Source organism: Pezoporus occidentalis, unplaced genomic scaffold, assembly GCF_034315485.1.
Source record: "Pezoporus occidentalis ecotype Australia unplaced genomic scaffold, CSIRO_AGI_Poc_V1 ctg112, whole genome shotgun sequence".
Lineage (NCBI taxonomy): Eukaryota > Metazoa > Chordata > Aves > Psittaciformes > Psittacidae > Pezoporus > Pezoporus occidentalis.
In genome coordinates, this window is record NW_026912907.1 from 1,743,086 (window position 1) to 1,766,213 (window position 23,128).

The 23,128-nt window shown below is 42.4% G+C and overlaps 1 protein-coding gene across 13 annotated transcripts in view; it reads left to right on the top strand.

The window, feature by feature from the left end:
• The window catches only part of ATP2B1 (ATPase plasma membrane Ca2+ transporting 1), a 66,658-nt gene that overhangs the window by 2,278 nt on the left and 41,252 nt on the right, over positions 1 to 23,128 (top strand). For 5 of the 13 annotated variants that reach the window (XM_062633557.1, XM_062633644.1, XM_062633652.1 and 2 more), the window contains exon 1: positions 99 to 225. The exons of 6 other annotated variants lie outside the window; for them this stretch is intronic. The gene's annotated coding sequence lies outside the window, so the exon portion shown is untranslated. 2 more of the 13 variants (XM_062633606.1, XM_062633635.1) reach the window with 2 other exon arrangements.

The window sequence follows — 23,128 nt, forward strand, 5'->3', positions numbered from 1 at the left end:
TGCCTTCTCCCCCTCCCTCCCCAATTCGGTCGCCGCTTCCCCCCCGCCCCCTCTCCCGCCCTCCTCCCGTGGCCGCAGGGCGGGTCGGCGTGGCGGGGCCGGCCGGCCGTGGGCTGGGCGGAGAGCGTGGGGACCTTGTGCGCTCGGCGAGAGAGCGGGCGGGCGGCGGCAGGTTCACGGGCACCTTTTCCCGGCCCGCGGCGGGGTCGGCCCCGCGGCGCCGAGGTAAGGACGGCGGGGCGGCGTGGAGCAGATCTTCTCCCGGCTGGCTGCCCGCGGCGGGCAGCGGCGCGGCGGCAGGTGCAGCGTTGCTCCGTTCACGCCGTGGGGCTGCGGGCCGTGGCACGGCTCGGCCGGGGAGGCGGCGAGCGGCGCGGCTGCTTGCGGCGGGGCGGTGATGGCAGCGGGACCGCCGGTGGGGCTGGGTTCTGCGTCCAGGGCTGTCGCCGGTTTTCCCCCCAGGTAGCCGGAGCGCGCACCTAGACACCGCCGTGCAGCCGGGGCGCGACGTGACCTTGAGGGCAGCGGATGCGGGGCTAAGCCTCCGCGGGAGCGCAGCCGCCGGGAGCGGCGCCGCCACGGACCGCGCGACCGGGCATGGCCGGCAAGCCGCAGCCCCCGGGGCGGGCGCGCACGCACACGCCCCGGGTTAAGGTGGTGCTCAGCTCCCGCCGCTAGCCGGGTTAAGTAGCCGGGATTAGCCCGCTGCGGCTTTACGACACCCACATCCTGGGCGCTTCTCTGCCGCCCCGCGGGGGCCGGGAGCCCGGCACCCGCACCCGGCAGCCTCCTCCCTCCCTCGCCCGCCCGCCGCGCCCCCGGGGCGGTGTTTTTGGCCGCGGCAGGGTCGTACGCCGCTCTCTGTCGGAGCGGGCGGGCTGTTTTGATTTATCGATTCCTGGCCGGGCTGCTCATCAATCGGCGCGGGCGCCGAAGGGATGCGGCGGCGCTTCGGTAGCCGGGAGAGTGGAGCCGTCGCGGGCGTCATTCCGGGGGTGATCGCGGGGCAGCTCCGCTGAGGGACGCGCCTCACCGAGGCGGCGGTGCCATCCTTGCCCCGGCGGTGCGTGTAACCTTTGAATGCGGCACCACGTGAGTTCGGGAGCGGGCCGGAGCCTCCGCTGGGGTTGGGGGCGGCTGCCCAGTGCGGTAGGAGAGAGCGCTCGATGCTTACTTATGGTGGAGCCGAGTGGCGGGAGGGCGACTGTCCGCGCCGAAGCTTACCCGGGCCTCCCGCCGAGCCCTTCGGGCTGTCGGAAGAGGCTGAGGTCGGAAGGATTTAGGATTTCGGGAGGAAGGTCTTCTGAAAAGCGGTGCGAGCGGTGGTTGCCAGAGGGGTCGGGGTGTCAGCCTGAGCCCCGAGAAGCGTTCGGGGAGCTGCGGGTGAGTGCCGCAGGTTTTGCGACCTGAGGGGCAACCTATTTGCACAGCTGTAATAGGAGTCGATGCGCTGCTATGCATGTTTCACACTCCACATAAATCCTTACTAATATTTAAATGGGTATTTTTTTTTCCACGTTTTACTTTTTAAACTGTATGAGAAGGGAGAAACTAAAGAAAGATGCAGGGGAATAAAATTTCGGAGGCTCTTTTTCGTATCATTTTAAGATCCTTATTACAGAAATCCATCAATATCTATTATATACAGCATTCTTAAACTTTTAACTTAAGGTGCTGAGGCTTTCTTCCCAAGGCTTGTTCCAAAGGAACTGGTGATAATACCTCGTGCCTTGTCTTAAATCGTCATTCTTAGAAGGTGTTTGCGCTGGTGTCTGGCTCCACGACGTCTGAGAGGTGACTATCTAGGTGAATATTAAAATCACATCCCTTAACGTGTCCCTTCTTGGAAGCAGAGTCCCCAGGCAAACGTGCCTGTGAAACATGTCTCGCATCATTACTGGTTGACAGTTTTGGCTTGCTGGGGGAAAAAGTAGAGTGTGCCTTTGGAAAATCTGTCCAGAAGCTGCTGCGTCTTTAAAACACTTTTGGGTCCTAATGAATTTGAGTTGAAATAGTTTTTTTAGGTGCTTGAAAAGACCTTGACTGGGTAACTTGCCAACTCCTTGGTTTGTCATACGGTGTATTCAGAAGATGGTAGCTGTAGCCAGTGCCATTCTCTCTCTCTCTCCCCCCCCCCCCCCCCCCCCCGTTGGAGCTTTTCAAGGATTTGTTCCAAATGCCACAAATCATGAATTCCAACAGAAGTAAACTTGTGTATCTTTAAACTGTTGGCTCTTTTGGCAGGAATAGCTTCCAATGTACTAGAACTTTAATACTTATGGCATAATGAATGGAAAGTCTCTCGGTGTCAGTGGAAAAAGTGGTCACTGAATTCAGTGAGCTAAAAACCCCTTGTACACTTCAATGAGAAATTTTCGGTCTGGAACAGCATTGTTGGGTGGTTCAGTGTATTGCTGCTCTTCTGTACATTTCGGTAACCCACCCACGTTGGGTTATCTCAAGAAACAGGGATCCTGCGTTGTGAATGGACACCTGCAGGTTTTCCCAATCAATGTTGCTATCTCTGTGCCAAATTGCAATATTACTGCTTCATTCAAAGAAAAAAACTGCTTATCATGTTGGTAACTAAAATGATACAAGTTGAAACTAATTTTAAAGGGAATTGTGGCTGTAGTCTATGTATGCACACATACAGTGACTCACTGTTGCATATTAAGCAGATGTGTTTGGGAACTTAAAGCAGAAAACAGACTAGTGCACATTAGCATTGGGTAAAGTGTGTATTGATTTCTTAAAGTTGCATTGCATACAGATTTAGATATAATAAAAGCATCCCCATCCAATTAATATACAACTAGCTAATAATCTGTAAGTCATCCTACCAATTAAAATGCTCTGCAGTCTAATATTAGAATCTTCTTCAAGAAGTGACTCTTTCGTGGACCATGATATAGAGAACTTCTGTCAGCTGGTAAAATTGACAACCTCTAAACCATGGTGTGTGAGCTTAACAGGAAGCTGAGAGGTTTGTAAGTGTCCTGCAGCAATTACTTTTATTACTTTTTTTTAACAATTTGAGCTTAGTCAGAAATGGAGTATTGTAAACCAGAGACAGCCGTAAGGTGAAGATCCTAAGAAGGAAGAATCAGAGGTTGGTTCTGGTGAAGCCACCTCAAAAACAGATGCTTTGGAAGAATTAACTTTGCTAACATGTAAGATTTTAGAACTGGGAACTCGGTATTAATTGACAGTTCAAAATGGAGCTGGCAAAGCAATCAATAACATGCCATAGCAAGCAAGTCTCCCTTGACATAAGGGTGGACAAGATAACCTAAAGTGTCTTCTAACTCAAATTTCTTCCATTAAGGTAGACTAAATATTAATGGCAGTGAGCATTCTTTAATGCTGAAATGTGACCTCAGTGATGTTTTTTCAGCGTTTCAACTGTTTATTTTAATATATGTTCTCTTCTGGTTTGAAAGGGAAAATAGCGCTAGTGCAGCAAGGATCCGCAGTTTGCTCTGAGTTGAAGTTGGATTTCAGTTTGCAAAATTTAATCCAGTGCAGAATAATGAACAGCCATGATTAGCCCAGGGCATTTAAATGTAAATTTCTTCTGAGAAATAAGGAAAACTGCTTGCATCTGTAGCAGATTTTGTTAGAGAAATGCATGCTTACTTGCCTCTAAAAGGATCAATAAAGTAGCAGTAATATTCTTAAATTTGTACTCTTTAGTGTTAACTTGTCTTAAAATGAATAATAATAATAATAGGACTTGTTAAAAGCTGCTGTTCAGGAGATAGTGATCTTTCTCTCTAGAGTATTTTAATTAAAAATGAGATAAAATCTAGGGGTTGCAATATTGTGTCTAAGATTAGCTTTGCCTACTGGCTTGCTATAGTGTGTGCAACAGTCTCAAGTAGGTTTATTTTGTTTTTGTTTTTTTAATTTTTTATTTTTATTCAAACCTGTTGAAATTTTTCTTAAAGCCATTTTTTTCCTTACCAAGTTAACTGATTGAAGTGCAAGGAGGGCAGCAAACACACGATACTGTTGCCTGTTTGAAAAAGAAGAGTGAACCTATGATAATTTCATGTACAGGATGGGTATTTCTCACAAGCATTAAGAATTACTAATCTAACTCAAACTGGCTTGTCTTTAGATTTGGATTTCTTCACTTCTAACAATCACTAGTGTTAGTTTTCCCCTAGCTTTAGCTTCAGTTAGTTCAAGCAACCATGTTCACTAATTGCACAGCAGAATAATAAAAAATACAAAAGGATTTTTTTGTTCATGAAGCCTCCTATATGTTTCTAGCCACATGTGAAAACTAAAATGTGTTCAGAGTCTCTGAAATGGGGCAGTTGCATACAGAAGATGGAAGCAGTGGTCATAAGCAGTACAGAAGATAACCTACAGTGAAACCAGTGGGCAATATATTGGACTAAGCCATTTTGGAACAGTCACACCTTTTCACACTGAATGTAATTTCAACACAAGTACATGGTATTGTCCAGTTAGTATTTTATTTCTAAATTATGAGGCTTTCAGCTGCAGTTTAAAACTGAGTTTCTGGTTTTCATGACAGGTTTCACTTGATATGAGCAGTAAATTTGAGGGATCTGCCTGTTCAGGCTATTCATATTCCAGTAAACATCATGAAAGTGATTTCTGCTGCCACTTATAAATCTTATTCTAACTGACAGATGACAGCAGGAGGTGTTATTAGTTTAAGTTTGGTGAATTGCAAAGTAGGCATGAGACTTTCTCAGCTGGTATTTCAAAGATCTGGTGGGAGAAGAAATGTAAAGAAAATGTAGGAGGCATTTGAAATAAAATAAAAAAAAAAAAAGCCAGAAATAACTGTGAAAATAAATACAAATTCTTTGTGTCCAGTAAGAAATAAGATGTAGCATGCTGTTACAAGACAGAAAATAACATCTGGGGAATGGGTTGAGGAAGGGGGTGTACCCTCCCCTTGCTGCTGCTTCTAGCTGTACTGTGCAGTTAGGGAGTACGTGGGTGCTTTTTGAGGATGACAGAGTTGATAAGCTTTGGTGCTGGCCACTAAGTCTGGCTGGTTTTGTCTCTTAAAACATGACCAGTCTCAGCACTGGGGGTAGTGTTTGCTTAGTGCTGGCTATTTTCTGATAGTGCTTTGGAGGAGAGCTACCTAAGTTCCTTCATGGCCTCCTACTTATGTTGAACTTCATTGGTCTGCGTGTCCCAGTTTTTTTAATATTGCTTATGAGTTGGATGCTGTCTTAATTCCCAGTGAGCACAGGAAACACCATGTTCTTAAAACACACTTCTGTGGAGCCTATCACTTGTAATCTGCTACCCTTACTTGTGCCCTTATATTCACAGGAAGATAAGGTGGCAGCAGGGAATACAACACTGTTGGGTTCTGACCACTTGGTGTACAGTGTCTGGTCTACAAAGAGGAGGCCTGGGATGTACCGTACTCTGCATAGTCAATAGCAACAAACCCCATCTCCCGGCAGAAAAGGTGATTCAGCTGCTATCCAACTTCTTGGGACTCAACCCATGGTTCACAGTGCTGTGCTCTTTTCCTGCTTATGTCTTCATTGAAATCCAAATTTTGGTATTAATTTAAGGTGTTGAATCCAAGATGTTTCTTAATCACCTTTACAATGCATGCACCAGTGGAATTAAAAACAAGAGCTTCTTTGTTTTCCTGGTGTCTTACAATATGCCCTTACATAGAGATCACACAGCATTTTTTGCACTTGTTATTTGACAAGTGATGGCGGCTTGTCCACGTGGGCCTTTCAAGATTGCTTCTGTGTCTATGCAGATACAAGGATGTGTTGCTTGCAGTGTGTATTTTGGCTTCCTGAACTACCACATTTCTAATGAAATCAAGATGTCTTGGGTCTTATGTGATAACAGATTTCTTAAGAAAATAAAATTAAAAAAATTGCAATATGATAGAGTAAGTTCCATCTATGAATCAGATCAGAATATCTGTCTGGATTTAAAACAAGTCAAAGCCAACCGATAGCTCCATATATGGAGAAAGGAGGAAGAAGATACGCTAGCTGTGTTTTGATTTTTTTCCACTATAGAAAGAAATAGCCATAGTGCTATGGTCTATGTTGAAATAAGGAGCCTAGCCACCGCTAGTACAGAAGTCTTGTAGCTACTGCAAACTTTTGTTAAGAATACTTGTAGAATATTTAAGAAAGTTAAGAGGATGGCCACTGACTTCCCAGAAGTTTAGAAAACATTTGTGTGGTAGGTATTTCAAGAGATGGAAGTCTTTTAAGTCCTGATCAGAAGACTTGCTAGGCACTTCTGTTAATAGGAGATGTTTGATTGCTTTTTTAAATATTCCAAAGTTATGTCACACTTTTATAATGTCCTTCTGAAGCTTCTGTGTTGATCAGCATAATTCAAGGGACTGTGAGGACAGCGAGACAGCTTCATTTGTACTTGCCTGCTTGGCTTGTTCCTGTGAGTGGAAATTTTCACAGAGTGGCTGAGGCAGCTTTATAGCTACTTTCATTTTTGCCCAGTTATAGACTGCTCAGTAAATGCCCCTATCTTTGCTCCATGTTTGCCTCTTTGCATCTACCTACTTGCTGCACCAGTGGATGATTTGTGTTACACAAGCCTTGTGCACAGACTGGGATCTCGAGGCAAGAGGGGAGGCTCACACCAGGGGAGCAGTACAAGTGGATTGGTGGTGTGGGAATGTTCCTTCTTGCATGGTCATCATGTGAAACCATTCTCTAGAAAGCACTAACCTTTTCATGCAGAATTTGAAGTTCTGACCGTAGATTGGAGAGCAGATTGAGTGCCAGCATTCAGCTATTGGCTTTCCTGAAAATGTTATTTGGATTGATCCATACAGATCTTTGCACAAAGTAAAAACATTAGAAACTGTTACAACGCATCAGGTAATGCCTAGTGGTTTCTGATACCGCAGTGGAGGAAATGACAAGGTGTTTGTTGTAATGTGTTTCCAGACTTGCTTTCTAAAGTTTTTACTTAGATAAGTAGCAAGAAGTGGGTAGGAAAGATGACAGTTACGGTTAGCCCTTAAATGATCTGAGAAAGGGGTGATATTTTTGAACCTTACATGGCTATCTAAATATAGTAGAGACTAAAGCAAGATCTTAATATGCATATTGTGTAAGGGCTTTTTCACTTCCATCTAGGTGCTACTGTTATCGCTGTTGATATTTCACTTTAAATTACGTCTGCCAGTGGGTCTACCCATTTTTCTTCACTTGGGAATGAAGCTGGTGCCAAACTTCATGAAGCCTATGGAATACAGTGCAAATCAGTACTTAAATTAGAGCAGTGTCTAGCAGCCTCACTCCGGTGAGGTTGTATGAAACATGAAATGATTCAAACTGGCTGGCAGGATCTGTGCCAGATGGCTTTCAAATATACATAGTTGAGACTGACAGCTGGGGAGGGTAGGGAAGGTGCTCTACCACTGCTAGCATGACTGCTTTACTTCTGCTTTATTAGCAACTCAGATAATTTCAGCTTGCCTTCACTTGCTTCAGCTCTGAAATCCATGTAGTTAACAGTGACAGTGATTTTCACAATCTGTAATGAGCTTGCTTCGCATAGGGAACTGTCTTGACACCTTTACAAAGTCTTACTTCAGAGGTGTGTTTTGCTAGTGTGTGGATCTGGCTGTGCTGACTGCAGGTCTAAGGGTTTGTTTTTAAACTGGAGCTATATTTCTAAAGTGAGTTGAAAGAGTTGGTACTAAAGCACTGAATTATCTAGCATTTGAGAAAAGCATGGTCCCTGCTTGCCTTTGAAATTTTTGTGTGTGTATGTTAGTTGATTTCTCTTAAGTGGAGCTATGCTTCAGATGGAGACAGCCACTCAGGGTGCCTATCAGGTTAAAGGAACCTTCTGAAAGAGCTTTAGTGCAAACGTGCACTTCCAAAAATTAAATACCAGCATATAAAGCTGTGGAACATACTAAGGATGTTGTCTGCTTGTGAGTGAACAATTCACCTGTGGCTTTCGTTTTTTTTACTTGTTAATCCTGGTGTTGCTGGGGGGACAGGAGCACCTCAGGTTTGAAGTAATACGTTTGTATTACCAAAATCATTCATAAAAGTTTGTCTTGGTTATGCAAAACACCCTAAAGTTGAGGTGTGAGCTTAAGCTACCTCAGAGCAGAGGAAATCAGTTTAACAAATGGAAGAATACAAGGAGTGGATGCTTGAGGGAAGTATTTCATATTTTATGGGAAGATATTGTAGTAATGCTTTTGATAAGTGGACTACTCACTTCAAAACTGAAATACTGGGTTTGCATAGGCTCAAAGCTTTATGTTCTCATTCTATTGTCAAATCTAAAGCTAGAAAAATGAATATTCAGAATAAAGCTATAACCATGGGCAAAATGCTTTGAACTGCACAAAGTAAATACATGTTACTTTGAGGCAGTGATCATAAAACAGGCCTGTTTCAAGCTCCTTATAGGAGTTGCCAGAGGTCCTTCTTGAGCATTACTGAACTAACAAAGTGAAAACACTACTGAAGGGCTTTCTTCTTTGCCATGACAGTTGGGAGTAGCTGGAAATGGCGATGTGTGTCTGGTGCTGATTGTGGTGGTAGGGCTGCTGGGTAGCCTAGATCCTTGGGGGCAAGGTGAAGAGCAAAACTGGGGCTACCCTGGTGCCTGGTCCCCTGTGGGGGGGCTGGAGGAAGATTGGCCTCTAGGAAGGGTTTTGGCCACCCTGCTGGACCAGGTGGCACAGGGCTCCTGTGCTGGTGAGGACTAGCTCCTGCTGGGCTGCATTAGCAAGAGCATGGCCAGTGGCTATTGCCCTCCCTCTCCTCATGAAAGAAGGCTGGCAGGGTGTCTCCAAGCCTGTTAGGGGCCATCCTGTGGTGTCTGGGGAGAGGTTGAGTGAGGTGGCTTTGCCTGATCTGGAAGGGAGAAGGCTAAGGATGGCCCCTGGTGATGGTCCTAAGTGGGGCGTGGCAGCGAAGGTGCAGCCAGGCACTTTTATTTCCCCAAGAGGAGCACGGGGGGCGAGGAGATGATCGATTTGAGCTGGTGAGGCCTGTGCTGCACTGGGAAGGGGGCAGTCCCCACCGCTTGTGTGACCTTCAGGAGGAGCTGCTGGCATTGCTGCTCTCTTCCTTGCCACCCGTTCCAATCTAGGACTGTCCCCTGACCTTGAGGTCAGGTGAGTGTCAGTGCTGGTGCCTGACTGTACCCGCTGGCAATAGTATAGGCTCGGATATTCCTAAACTAACTGTGAAGCCACATCCTTCCTCTTGCATATGCCTGCTCTGACATGGTAGTGCAGCTGCTTGATATATGAGTTCAGCCCAGCCAGCTGCGCTTCACTTCTGCAAAGCAATCCTGCCCACTTACAGAAACATCTTAAACTGAAACTAGGCACTCTGGGCCTCTTCTGCTGTTGAACAGACACAAGTGCACCTAAGATGACACTCATCTGACTATTTCAGATCTTGTCCGAGGTGGCTAAATTTAATTTTCCATTGGAGAAGTTAAAATTTATCCGTTGCCTGTGTGAAAAACAAAAGCCTGATGTGCCTATTTGAGGTGTAGGTGTTACCATTTGGTTAAGTGAATCTCACATGCGATGATGGGAATGTAAACTTTTAACCTGTGGAATGCGAACAGGCTTCAGAACTTCAGATAGAGAAAAGGGGATGGAGAAGAGCAAACATCAACATTTGCTTCTAAAAACAGGCATTCTGCCTGTTGCTAATTATTGAAGCAGTAAATCTTAAGGAGTGATTAATACTGGAATAAGTAATTGTTCAGCTCTGTACTAAAGGCAAGGTCTTCAGCTGTTTAGGTTAGAAAATGAGATGATAAGCCTCCGCAGATCCTTAAAGGCAGATGTAGTAATCTTAAGGTGTAAAAACTCTGTGGAATTTGCTGTGCAGTAAGAGTGCTCCAGACATACTTGTTTCAAGGGGCTTTTCAGTGTTTCTCTCCACTCTACCTATTACATATAAACAGATCACATATTTTAACTAGCTGATTAGAAGCCTAATATCAGTCTCTCAAATGTGAAGGGTATTACAAACATAATCATTTGGGAGCTTAACAAGGCTCAGTTGCAGGAATAATTGGAGTTATAGTATTGTACTCAACCAATAAATAGCTGTGTGAATTTTTGCATTCATCTTGCTTATCCCAGCTGTTTATATGTGATAAATCCAGTCATCTCTTCTGAAAAAAAATGCATCTTTTCTGCAAGTATGGTTTCACACTTGCTGGTTCAGTGTGCCCTGTTTTGAGTTGGCGCTGGTATTGCCTTATCTGTGTGGTTAATCTGGTTAGATGAACTGTCTGACTGAAAAACAGCATTTTTCACTGTCGTCACAAGAGACAGCAATAACTTGTGGAAGGGCAGGATGATCAGAGTGGTTGGGATGCATCCTGATACTTGAGCATCGCCATGTTTGTGGTGGAAGAGGCGGGGTTTTTCTGGCTGTGGTTGCCCTACATAAAGTATACTGAACAGCCTGGCCAGAGTCCTGGGAACCAGCCAGGCCCAGCACGCCAAAAGGGAGCTCTGAATTTCAACAGCAAAACTGTGAGGTGGTCTTGACCCATGCTAGGGGGAACCTTTACTCAGCTGTACAGTATTCAACCATAAGCTCTGTAAGATGGGAGCCAGTTTTGGCCCACTTTGACTTACACATTTAGTGAATCCAGTACGCGAAAATGCAGGTGAGAAGTGAGCACCACTTCCCTGTAGGAAGTGGAGAGCAGCAGCAGCCATCTAACTTGCTGAAGGGTGGTTCTTCTATTTTCAAAACTTGAAACAAGTGAAGGCTAAATTCCATAGCTATGGGCACATTCTTCTTTGGTAGGTAGTAATCAAAATCTAATGATTCAAATGGTCAAAGCTTTTGAAAGTTCATGTGAAGTTTAAGATGATGGAAATTTATCTTATTTTGGGAGGAGAGTGTTTTGCTGCTCTTCTAGAGGAAACTTTGAGTCAAGGAGCTCATCACATTTGTGTGACTTTTTCATATGTGCACTTCTAAATAGTGACGCTTAGAAATAACCACCCAATGAAATAATTTGGTAAGTGCTTGAGATTGGCAAGAATTTTGCATTGGCTTTGCCTCTTGACAACAAGTTGGGAAATGCTGACTTAATTTAGAAAAAAAAAAAACAAAAAAAAAACAAAAACAAAACCTGTCAATTTTGCAGTCTAAAAAAGCAAGGAGTGTCTGTTTGTGGAATTTTGCCAGGAAGGTGTGTTGTCTTGTTTTGTGTTGGCCTAGAGCTTACTGTTCACCTCCATGAAATGGCAAAAAGCTATCAATCTGTCTGCTTAAAGCCTGTTCCTCACTCAGACTGTTCCCACAGCCGCCACTGTGTCAACACTGCTCAGTCGTAATTGCCAGCTCCAAAGTAGGCTGATCAATGGAAATGCTAAATAAAGCAGCAGAGCTCTTGCCTCTGAGGATGTGTAAAACCAGATCTGCCGGTAGGTGCGTGCCTCTGAACGCCAGCAGAAAGGTTAGCTGTTACCTTCCAGTCTGACACTGCCGTACCCTCCTGGCTCCTTTGCTAGTGGGTTGTATTGAACTCTTGAGTTTCTCAACTTTTCTAGGTGAAGCTGCTTTTTAAGAAATTAACATGTGAAGGTTTTAGTTTTTCTGAAACTGAGAAACAGCAGAATCTATAGAAATAAGAACTGTTGAACTAGCTTGAACTATACCTATATGATTTTAGTTTTTTTTTCCCCCTGACATGTGAAGCATCAGGCTTATGGTTCTTGTTCATACTGTTAATTCTGCCATTTTTGTCAGAAGACTTTGAGATGTGACTGCCAGTTGGGGATTAGAAACAAAACACCAGTTCTGCTGGCCATTGACATACAGGTCTGTGAAAGCCTGAGGAAGTTCTTGGCATGCTTTAAACTAACCGCATTAGGTTTGCAGGCACAGCTCTTTTAGTGCTTTCTTACAAGGTGAATATCTTTTCCATGGCTGATAAGTAAAATGATGTCTGTACTCCCTCTGCTGGCTCTGTAAAAATAGCTTTCGTTAGCCTAAATAGTCGAGTAGCAACTCTTACAAATATGCCTGTGTGAAATTCTGAGTTAAGAACAGTTTAATGAATGGAAGAGGGATTTTCCTGAAAAATGGGTCAACAAATGGTTACCGAAAGCTAATCAGGTGTCTCAGATGCTATCTCCTGCTCTAATGGTAAACACTGGTGTTGTATATACCTTTGTAATTGTAGGCTGCTCTGTTTTTGTGTATCAACGATTGGATGGGACTATCCAAATTAAGATACCAAATACTTCTAGTCATACATATGAGCCCTATTTTTATAGGTATTATGTGCTATATGTACATAAAAAGGTATAATACCTGGAAGCCCTCCACAGGGGAAGAGAACTTGTATCCTTCCATAAATTAACAGTGCTCTGCACATTTATCTGCTTATTGTGAGACTCCTGGTTTCTTGCTATGTGTAGGGATATTGGATATAAAAATTCTAAGCCAGGATGGAAGAAGTTCAGGCCTCAAAGAAAGTCTTGTTACAGTTATTATATCCATAATCAAACAATTGCTTTTCTAAGTTAACAGGCATCTTTACATGCAAATGCAGTTAATTCTGTTGTTGTCTGGTATTATTACTGTGTTATAGTACATTTCTAATTATTTTTGGAGTTTGAAATTTAGGGATGGTTTTAACAGTTTCAGAGGACTCAGAGAATAATATACCCTGTTCCAGCGGTCAGTAACTGGTCTGAAGCTGGGTAAATGGAATATGAAGCCAGACTGTCTTCTTGGCCTTTGCTAGTTCAGGATATACCTGAACAAGAATCCCTGAGCCTTGTGATATTGAGATCCTGGCTTCTGGTTGCCAAGTCCAGGGATGTTTTCTGGCTTTTCATGCTTGCAAGGTACATTTCCTGGAAAGCGCTGTCTTTTGTCCAGACATTTGTTTGTATAATTCATGACTGTCACATATTCTGGAAAGGGAAGACTGCTGTGCAACCCTGATTTAAGAATTCAGTGCAGCCAAAAGCTTTGTGGCTTCTCCTGTTAGGTTTCTCTTTAGGTAACCTATGGCTGTCTGCAGATGGCTTTGAGCATTACTGTACTGAGAGGGGACTGCTTGTCTGTATAAAAACAAGCAGTTGCCCAGGCATTCACACATAGGTTAGAACAAGTCTTCCTCTCACAGAGAGTGTGTTCCCCCTACCAAATATCCTGTTTTTCCAGTTTTTTCCTTTGGGCATGCTATTGTGGATTAAGGTCTTGAAGTTTAGCCTTATGACATGGATATCCCCCACTTGACATCAGAATTTAAAGGTTTACTATCATGCATAATAATTTTAGTATTAATGTCCAAAAATGTGTTCCAATAATGTTTATGTTAGTTGACAAGTAAGCCAGAACTTGTTTACCTACTTAATATAGACCATAAAATTTAGCTTAGCAATGCCTGCCTTGAACCCTAAGCTTGTCAAGTAAGAGCAGCTGAGGATTCTCAGTCCAGAGGGAAATGCTTCCATTTTCTAGGAAAGCCTAGCATATTTTAGAAACCTCCAAGTTAACGAGTCAGAGATTCCTAATCTTAAAATAGCCTAAAATAATAAAGTAGCTTAAAATAGCTTGGGTTAGGCTTTCTTTGAGCAATTTTGAACTGTGAGGCTGTTGTTTAAATACTTGCTAGGTGAAAACTACTTTTGACAGCTAATGGCTTATTTTAATAATTGCTCAACAACAAAGTAATGTTTTAGTAAGTACCTATTTTTTATTTTTTTTTCAGTTTTAAGGAAGAAGCTGTCTCAAAAGCTGTCTAGTCATAATTATGTGCGTAAAGCATTGTGCCTCAAACTAGATTGTTGTTTTGACAGACAACTGTGTAACTGTCTAATATTGTTTTTTCCTTCACACTTAGTTGGATTCTGGATTTTGACTGTATATCGTTTGATTACATTGCTGAGTTCTTCTAGTTAGGTGACTGCTTTAAACTGTGCTCAAATACCAATAAACTAAGAAACTGCTCCCCCTTCAATAAATCCAACTATCACTTTCATGCTGTTTTGGTTAGAGGGAAGGAGTTCTGTAGCAGGAGTATAGCACACCGAGAATCAACTTGCTGTTAATAGTCTAGAGAAAGCTACTGGCTTCTGGTATCGGATTTGCAAGTGCAAAATATAAAACTACACATAATTGTTCAGTGTGAATCCATGTTCTGGAGGTGAACTGGAAGCACTCTGCATTGCTATACTCATGAATGTTAAACATATGAAGGATACTCAGAATTCTGTTGGTATAAATTTGTGTCTTTCTTAAAGCACTCCTTTATTCCAGGAAAGGAGGGAACAGAAAAAAATCATGTCAAATGTCAAAACTGGAATCAAATTAAGAATTTAACTGAACGTAGGTTAGAGACCATAGTAGAAATTGATTGTCAACCTGCTTGACACAGTGTACAGACTGGAATATGCACATTAATAATAACTTAATTGAGTCAAATTCATAAGATTACTTAGAAGTGAGGTATATGGTTGTTTTTCAACATGTAGGACTTAGAGGTTTCACTTTTTTAGCAGTTTTTGGTACCTTGCCTAAAGAGAACTTAGAAAATCTGAAAGTGTGAAAAACAGGTCTGCTACTAGTTACTAGCAGACTTCATACTTGCAGCAGTTTTTTTCTAAGTCTTTCCTACCTTGGGTAGGTTTTTGGAAACGCTACTGAAGTAATCCTTAATTATAAAGGTTATCAGATGGCTTCTTCTTGTGCTTCCCTTGACAACTGAAATAGGTCATTCTTAATGGGACTGAAATAATAAGCAGCTCTTTGGAGAACAGTTCTAGCACAGCTGCTAGAAGAGAAAGTATGCTTTCTCTTCTCCATTAGAAATGGAGACAGACTGCTACTAGTCCTTCAAGCTAAAGAGTCTATTGAAGGTGCTGAGAAACCAGGTGATGCTATCCAGGGATACAGGAGACTGCTTAGGAAACTAGAGCACTAGGAGGCAGAGAGGGAAACTTCCATGCATCTTCCTAAGCTACCTCTAGAAAGTCTGAGTCCATTACTATTGGAGTTTTGGTAGTTCCTGCCGTCTTTTGTTTCACAATGCTGTTGCTCTTATTTCGTGATACTCTGATGTTCTTCACAGCCCTCCAATGGGATAGCAGTAATTTCCCCGAGTCTTGCTAGCCTCAGGCTAGAGGAAGCTTTTGTCTTTACTCCACTTTACCTGTTTGTTGCAGTAATGGACACTTGTGAGCTACAGGTGCTAGATAAAAAATGTAATTAGCTTTTGACTTATCAGGGTTGGTTTGTGAGCGCCTTACTTGGCTCAGCACACCTCATGCTGAACTGAAGTGTGCTACAGTCAGACATGTAATTGCAGTGGCCTTTTGAGAAAGTTCGTTGGAAACCTTAAGCTGGACATAAAAATCTTGTTTGTGCCTTCAGCAGTGACCAGTTGGAGTTAGTCTAACATGCATAAATTCAACAGTTCAGCAGGTTGTTTGAAGTTTATCACCTGAGTGGAGGAGCTGATACTTCCCTTCCCAGTTTCCTTTCTTCAAATACACTGTATGCTATTGCTAAAAACAACCTGATTGCAGAAGTTGCGGAGTGTTACTATGTGCCACTGTAAAATAAACACTTGTGGGAAGTAGCATTATGTAGAAGGAACAAAGTAGGTCTGATTTAGCTGAGTCAGAATAATGATCTGTAGACGGAATGGATTGGAGGGCTCTTGGCCCTGAGGGTGAGGTGCAGTTGGACTAATGACAGTAGGCTCCCAATTCGGGTGTAGTCTTTTGGAAGAAGGAATATTACCTGTATTGAACTAGCCACTAGGAAGTACTGCTGAGGATTCAAGCTGCCTTAGCAGGAGTCTGACACTGCACTATGTGCAGTCATGGTAGTTGTGCTCTAGGCATCTGAGTGCCTGGTGGCTTGCCACATTATTTCTGATAGCCTTGTGCTTTGGTGGGGCAGGGGTGTGAGGAAAGCAAATACCTGATCCTCGGCACTGAATAGGTCCGGCTGGTTGCTCTGAAGTCTTTCAAAGCATGGTCTTGCATACACAGAGGAATAAGCTTTGTGCCAGAACTAAATAGACACCTAGTTCACCTCCAGATTTGAAAGCTTACTGCTCAGAGTGGAAGCACAACCGTCCTCAAATTTATGGGAACGTAGGGGAGGGATTTCCTTTACAGGGTAGGAAAGGATTTTTAAATACTGTCATGGAGCACAGATTCATTTGCAATCTTTGCTGCAGTCACTTTTTTTCTAGGGAATTAATCGTGCAGCTGATGTCCTTGTGCTCTCAGAAACCTAAAGAGTACAGGCCTTGACACCTGAAGACTTTAGAAATGAAGCTGCAGTTGTTAATCATGTATAGCCGGATTGTAAAGCAATTATTAAATAACCTACCAAAGCTAAGAAATTAATTAAATTTACTAAATCTGCTTGAGCTGCAGTTTCATGGTGTGCTGAATTTGCTGTTCAGTTTAAACAGTGTCTGGCCTTACCAGTAAATTGATGTATCATGTGATTTGTTTAGTGGTATATCACTTCACTTGAAATAATAGAGGGAAGATGAACCTTTCCTTGAATGGAAATTAATGTTATGTTAAATAGTGCCAGCAGCCTAGTTCCGTGATGAAGATGCTCCTAGCATTAGCTGGATGTGCGCTCTTTCAGTTGACACATCCACATTGCCTCTATGACTTCAAATAGATCAGCTGTTCTGGCATCTTGTGGGGAAAACTTCTGGGAAATCTGTTGTAGTAATTTGTTCAACCAGTACAAACTCTGATAGGTCTAAATCTTCTAACTTTATCTTGTGGCTTTGGAAGGAGAAATGCTTTTTGGATTATTGCTTTCTGCACCAGGCTGCTGTGAGTAGGCGTGAAATGCAGTCACTACAATTGCAGCTAGTGGGAAGTGGAGACTTGGGAATATGCATGGTGCTTTCTATCTCCTTGGGTCTCTCTGGATGGGCAGATTACATTGTTGTCAGAAAAAACCTTATCTGTTCATAAAGATCTTGGAAGTGCAGGGAGAAGGCAAGAGTAGGGGCAAAAGGATTAGTTAAGGAAGGGGTGCTAAAACTGATTGGAGTGCTGTGTGTCCTAGGAGAGATGGACTTAGAGCACACCCCAGAACAAAGTGTTGTCTTTCAGTGGCTGATGTGATGTAAAAGAAGAGTAAAAAGGCACATAAGAGGTTACTGTTCTGAGCCCTGGGTTTTCTGTGTGACTGTTGCTACAGCAGGCTTTTGCATAGTCTACTACTTCATTAGCGCAGTTGCCAATTAATGTAGGTGGCTTTTCCCAGTGTAAAAGGTTATGGGTGACAGGTGTATGCAGTGTTGTTAGTATCAAATAATGAGAGCTGCTTCAGGACCTCTGTGGGTGTGAGTCTTAAGCATAGGCACTATAGCACAGCCATACCTTTGGTGGCCCGAAGATATGACAGACTTGCTGCTTCCTTTGTTAGATTTATGAAGTGCTATGGGGAGAATCTCAGCTTTGTGCATCCTGTCTACTGATAGTGCTTACACACTCCCTAACTATGCTAAAGAAACAAACTGGCACGTGAAGAATTTATTACTTCATATTGAATGGTGGACCAGCGATTGTCATGTAACTCATGCTGATGGCACAACATTTAATTCAACATCATTCTATGGACAGGTACCAATAGCTATATTGCAGAAATGCTTAAATGTATGAAAATCAAAATTATAAAAAAAATTATAAAAAAAAACCTCAAGAAAAAAAAGCAAGCAGCCAACCAATCCTGCGTAAATGAGAAAGTTCTTTAAAAGGAGTACCTAAAAGAGCAGGACAGGGAAGGCAGCATGATAATTTAGCCTTTAAGTGGGTGTCAGATTTCAGAAAGATCAAAAAGTATAATCACACAGAAGGGCCAGTTTTAAAACTGGAGATGTGCCTGAAGGATAAAACAGTATGTAGCCTCACTAAATGGTAAAACAGAGAAGACCATGAGGCTTAACTTACTGAAGATCCTTCTTACGCTGTACTAGAAATAGGAGGCCCCTAGAACAGGTTACTGAGCTAAGCTCTCAAAATTTATCAAAAAGAGCTAAAGGGATGTTCAGCATAATCATAGTGCAGAAAGTTGTAAGAGATCCCACACCTGTGTTTCTTGAAAAGCCATGAACTGGATTCTCAAATTCAAGTGTTGAGATTAAAAACCAACCAACAAAACCTATTGCCACCACCAGCAAGAGCAGCAAACTGGTGCAGTAGTTCTGAAAGAGCTGCTCCAATGTAGACTAGTTAGGATATTTGCATAAAAAAGAAACACAAACCAACCAACCAAAAAGCTTTGGCTCCTTAGGACCAGAGGATGGCAAATATAATTGCAGGTTTTGAAAGAGTTTTTTTCAGGAGTCCTTAGCTTTTAGTTTACTTGGTGTAGCCAACACTAACTATTCTATGATTCTATGTCTGGTAGACAGAGACAATTACGATGTGCAGGGGAAGCTACCATAGCTTTCAAATTACATATTTTTCAAGAAGTAAGGCTTTTTTAAAGGTTGAGGGTTAAGAATAAACTGTATTCTTGTGTTGCCAGAGGGCTTTTGAATAATCTAAAGATGAAGGCTCTTGAACTGGTGCATTACAACACCAGAGGGAAGCTTCTTAACTTTGGCCGCAAAAGGATGAAACAAATAGAGAATTTAGCAGCATGGTATGTACTTACTGAGATAGCTGACTAGAACTGGGGTTTTTGCTTTACTTCTTAACATTCCAAACCATTGCTTGGCAGGGATGGTGATTCTGAGGATCATAGAGGGTTTACCACGTAAATATTGCTATTTATATATTATGCATTTATAGTTCAATGAGCATATAGAATATTTCATAGTGCCATTTCTACATAGCAGTAAGCTAGTGCAAGGTAGCAAAAAGACCTCTTAGAACTTACTCTACTAAGTTAGTTTTACTGCCCTAATAGAAATGAGTCAGTCATTTGCAGAGTGGTTTTATGCAAATACTTAGGCTTAATCTAATTAGGCATAAATATTTCCTAATAGTTTTAAGAATTTTTCTTGAGGTTTTCTGAATACAAAAAGAATTGGATAGGGGTGGACTTCTGCCCTTTGCCTGAAAGCTTATAGCTCTAAAGAGCTTTTGGCACCTCTTTGATATCAGGAAGTATAGTTAACAGTCAAAAGCATACCACAGAATTACAGAATAATTGAGGTTGGAAGGGACCACCAGGGATTATCCAGTCTATCTTCTCAAGCAGGGTCACCTAGAGCCCATTGCTCAGGATTGTGTCCAGATGGCTCCAGGGAAGAAGACTCCAACCTCTATGGTCAGTCTGTTCCAATGCTCTTGTCACCCTCACAATAAAGAAGTTCTTCCTTATGTTCACGTGGAACTCGCTGTGTTTTACTTTATGCCCATTGGTTCTTGCCCTATTGCCTGGCACCACTGAATAGACTCTGACCCCATCTTGACATCCTCCCTAATACACCGTGATCAGACACGTGTGCACACACGCATACACCCGAGCCTTCTCTAGGCTGAGCAGACCTGGCTCCCTCAGCCTTTCCTTATATCAGAGATGCTCCAGACCCTTAATCATTCTAGTAGCCCTTTGCTGGACTTGCTTCAGGACCTATATGTCCCTCTTGTACTGGGGAGCCCAAAACCAGGCACAGTACTCCAGGTGAGGCCTCACCAGGGTGAGGGAGTAGTAGAAGGATTATGTTCCTCGACCTGCTGGCAGTGCTCTTCCTAATGCAGCCCATGGCTGGCTCAGGGACAGCTTGTTGTCCACCAGTACACCCAGGTCCTTCTCCAGAGAGCTATTTCCCAGCAGGTCAGCCCCCAGCCTGCAGTGGTACATGGGGTTATTCCTTCGCAGGTGCAGGACACTGCACTTGCCTTTTTTGAGTTTCAAAAGGTTCCTCTGTCCATCTCTCCAGCCTGCCTCGATCCTTCTGAATGACAGCACAGCACCGTGGGATGTCAGGCACTCCTCCTAGTTTTATTACTGATCTGCTTACATGGATATTAATATCGAAGAATACTTCCTGAAAGAGAAGGTTGGGGGTCTGTTCAACTCGGGATAATATGGTAAATGCTGGTAACTTGAACATGTTTTAATTTAAATGGGTGCAGCATGTTGTTAAACAAGGTTTCTGGTGTTAAGATCTCCTGAAGTTGACTTGGAGCTTCAGAACAAAAAAAAATAATCCACTAGTCTACTTAGTGTCTGATGACATGGGAAGGGAAGAAACTCATTGCTCAGACTGCTTAGAGCAATTGCAGTGGTGTGCTTGGTATTGTGGGAATTGGAAGTAAAAATAGAAATAACATGAAACGTGTGTTTAGCCCGAAAGGTGTCGGAAGCAGGGCTAAGGAGAGGAGAAGCAGGAAAAATTAGAGGCTTTGTGAAAAAAGGTAAAAGACTTCTCAAAACAAGTAACATACCTGTGGGAATAACTGTTATGAGGAAATCAGCTACTGTTTTGCTCTGAGTCAATAATTATCATCAGAACTGACCAGCTGGATGCATTGCTTAGAGGAATGAACTAAGCTTGAAAAGCTTCAAGTGAGTGAAATCCAGAAATCCATTTTCCATCTCTGTTGGATGGAATTTGGTGCCATCTCACTTTATTTGAAATTTAGCTTCATATAACGATGTCATTATGCCTCATTTAACACATGCCTTTTCAGGTTTTGTGACTAGAGTGCATCTTGTAATTTGGGAATGCAGGTAAATTCTGTTGTAATCCTATGATGTATAATTTTATTAATAAGTAGGATGCCATGCTACCATCTCTCCTATTAAAAAATAATTTCTCTTTTTGTATTATAATTTTGACAAGGTTTTGATGAATGTTGATGAGAAAAGTGTGGTAAGTTGTTCCTGAACTTGTTAATGTGAATATTTGTCAGTGGTTGACTTTACTGCACACACACACAGAAGTATCTACTTTTAAGATTATATGTTAAGTTATTAATAAGACAGACCTGTTAATATAACTTGCTTTACAGCACAATTATTCCAGATATTTTTAGTTTGAACTGTGCAGGATTAAGAGACTATAAATCCTCAGTCATCTTATTTAGGACTCAATGCACCTGAAGTAAAGGAAAATATTGATGGGTTTTGGGCAAATGATGTTCTGCTGGTGGTTTGTTGTTTGTTTGTGTTTGGTTTGGTTGTTTTTTTTTTTCCCCCCTTGCATTTGATGTCTCAGGCTTGCCTTCAGCCATCAGCTGCCTTAGTCCAAATTTTGGCACCTCTACTCAAGTTACCTGAGGCAGCTGACACACACAGTTGGATGCGTTTTAGGTACTTGAACACGCTAGATACAATGTTGAATGGGACAGAGTCATGTCTAGAGGTTAAATCTTTTTTTCTCTGGGATTATAGACTTAACCTGGAATTACCTGGTATTATAAGCAAGCCTGTCAAGTTTGGCTTTTTAGTTTTAGTTTACGATGTCATTGCAGAGCAAAAAGTAGATGAGCCTAGCAAAGGAAGTTGCTAAAAAGGAAGATTCAGGGCCTGCAGGTGGTGAAGGGAAAAGCTGTTTGGGTGTTGATCAGACCTGTGGACTGCATGAAGACCCTTCAAGACATTGCTCTGTTAATGGATACCTGAAATGAGTAACTGCTGCTTCTGGTAAAGTGTTTTTAGTAGTTAAAAACTCAGCTCTTCTGCATGGATTTGTGTCTTGAAGTGTCTGGCTTCTTGTGGACAACTCGGCATTGTAATATGAAATAGGAGAATGTGAAAGCCTAGTATTTTAAATACAGGGGATGCTTGACTCCTTCTGTAATGATGATTGCACTGGTTTTTTATTCTCAAGGGCTTTCTAGTATGTCTCAAAGTCTGATGTTCCTTTATACACAGATTTTTCTAAAGCCCTACTTGTTGGATCAGTCTCTAGTATCTAATTCTGTTATATTCAAGTTAAAATACCTTACATTCAGAAAGCTAATGGTTAGTTTAAGCTTTTGATTAAAATAGTTTTTCTACTCAGACTATTCTATACCGCACTTTTTGGATCTTGTTTCTTAATCCAGCTGTCAGTCAGAGTTGACTGGCTTGTGAGTGTGGAAGGGCCATGGCTTGGACAAAGCAGGGCAGTACAAGCCTGTGCGGTTGGTTGATGGTATAAGACAGTGTCTATTTGCTTGCCAGGCTTCTTGCAGAGGCTGTGAGCAAGCTGCTTCGTAAGAGAAGGTCATGTTCTTCCTGCCCTAATAACTCACCTTCAAGAGTGTTAAAATTTTCCTTTGCTGCTGCCAAGATAGGAGGCAAGTGATGAGGGAATCCTTTGCATGAATGTTGCTAATTTAAACCAACCAGTTGACTTCAGCCTATGGCAGTCCTAATTTGTTAGCCATCATTTCAAAAAGAAATAATTTGGAGTCTTGAAGCAAAGAAACTATCATTGGATGAAACTGCTACTACACAAGTGTCAATCACAGTAGGCAGCAACGATCCTTTAGATTAAGTGGGATAAATACCAGTGTTTGCAGGCACTGCAGAGTCTAGGAACAGCAGCCAGTTTTTATTTCAGTTAAGCAAGTACATCTGCCTCCCAGGAGATTAAGCTTCAGAATGAAGTCAGATTTCTCTTTGAAAACTCAGCAACCTGTCACCTTTGATGAATGTACTGTTTATAGCACAGGAGCTGTAACAAAGGTAACTTATCATTACAACGCTGTTGGGCACATTTAAGGCTGAAGGTGATGTATTAAAAACTTTATGTTGTGGAGTGTCTTCCATGATTGTGCCCCCTCCCTCTAAGCTGTTTGATCTACTTGTATTTGTCTTTTCATAAGCCAGTTTTTTGAGATGCTGCCACTAAGACAACAGCATGCCACTGAAATGATTTAGCTCCTGTTCAGTTAGGTGCATTTTAACATAGGGGATAGTGACCTGTAAATGCATATGGTTCTGTATGAACTTTTGGGTTTTTTTTTAGCATTCATTGATATTTACTGTGAAGCAGCTGGTGAGTTTCTGTAGTATTTCAAGTGGGTTTGAGGGTCTGTCTTTTAAAGTCAGAAAACTGACCCTCTGTAGCAGAAGACGTCAGACTTTTTCAGTGTGATTTCCAGGCCACTTTCCTCAGTTACAGGTACTTTCCATAGTAATATTACAGATAACTT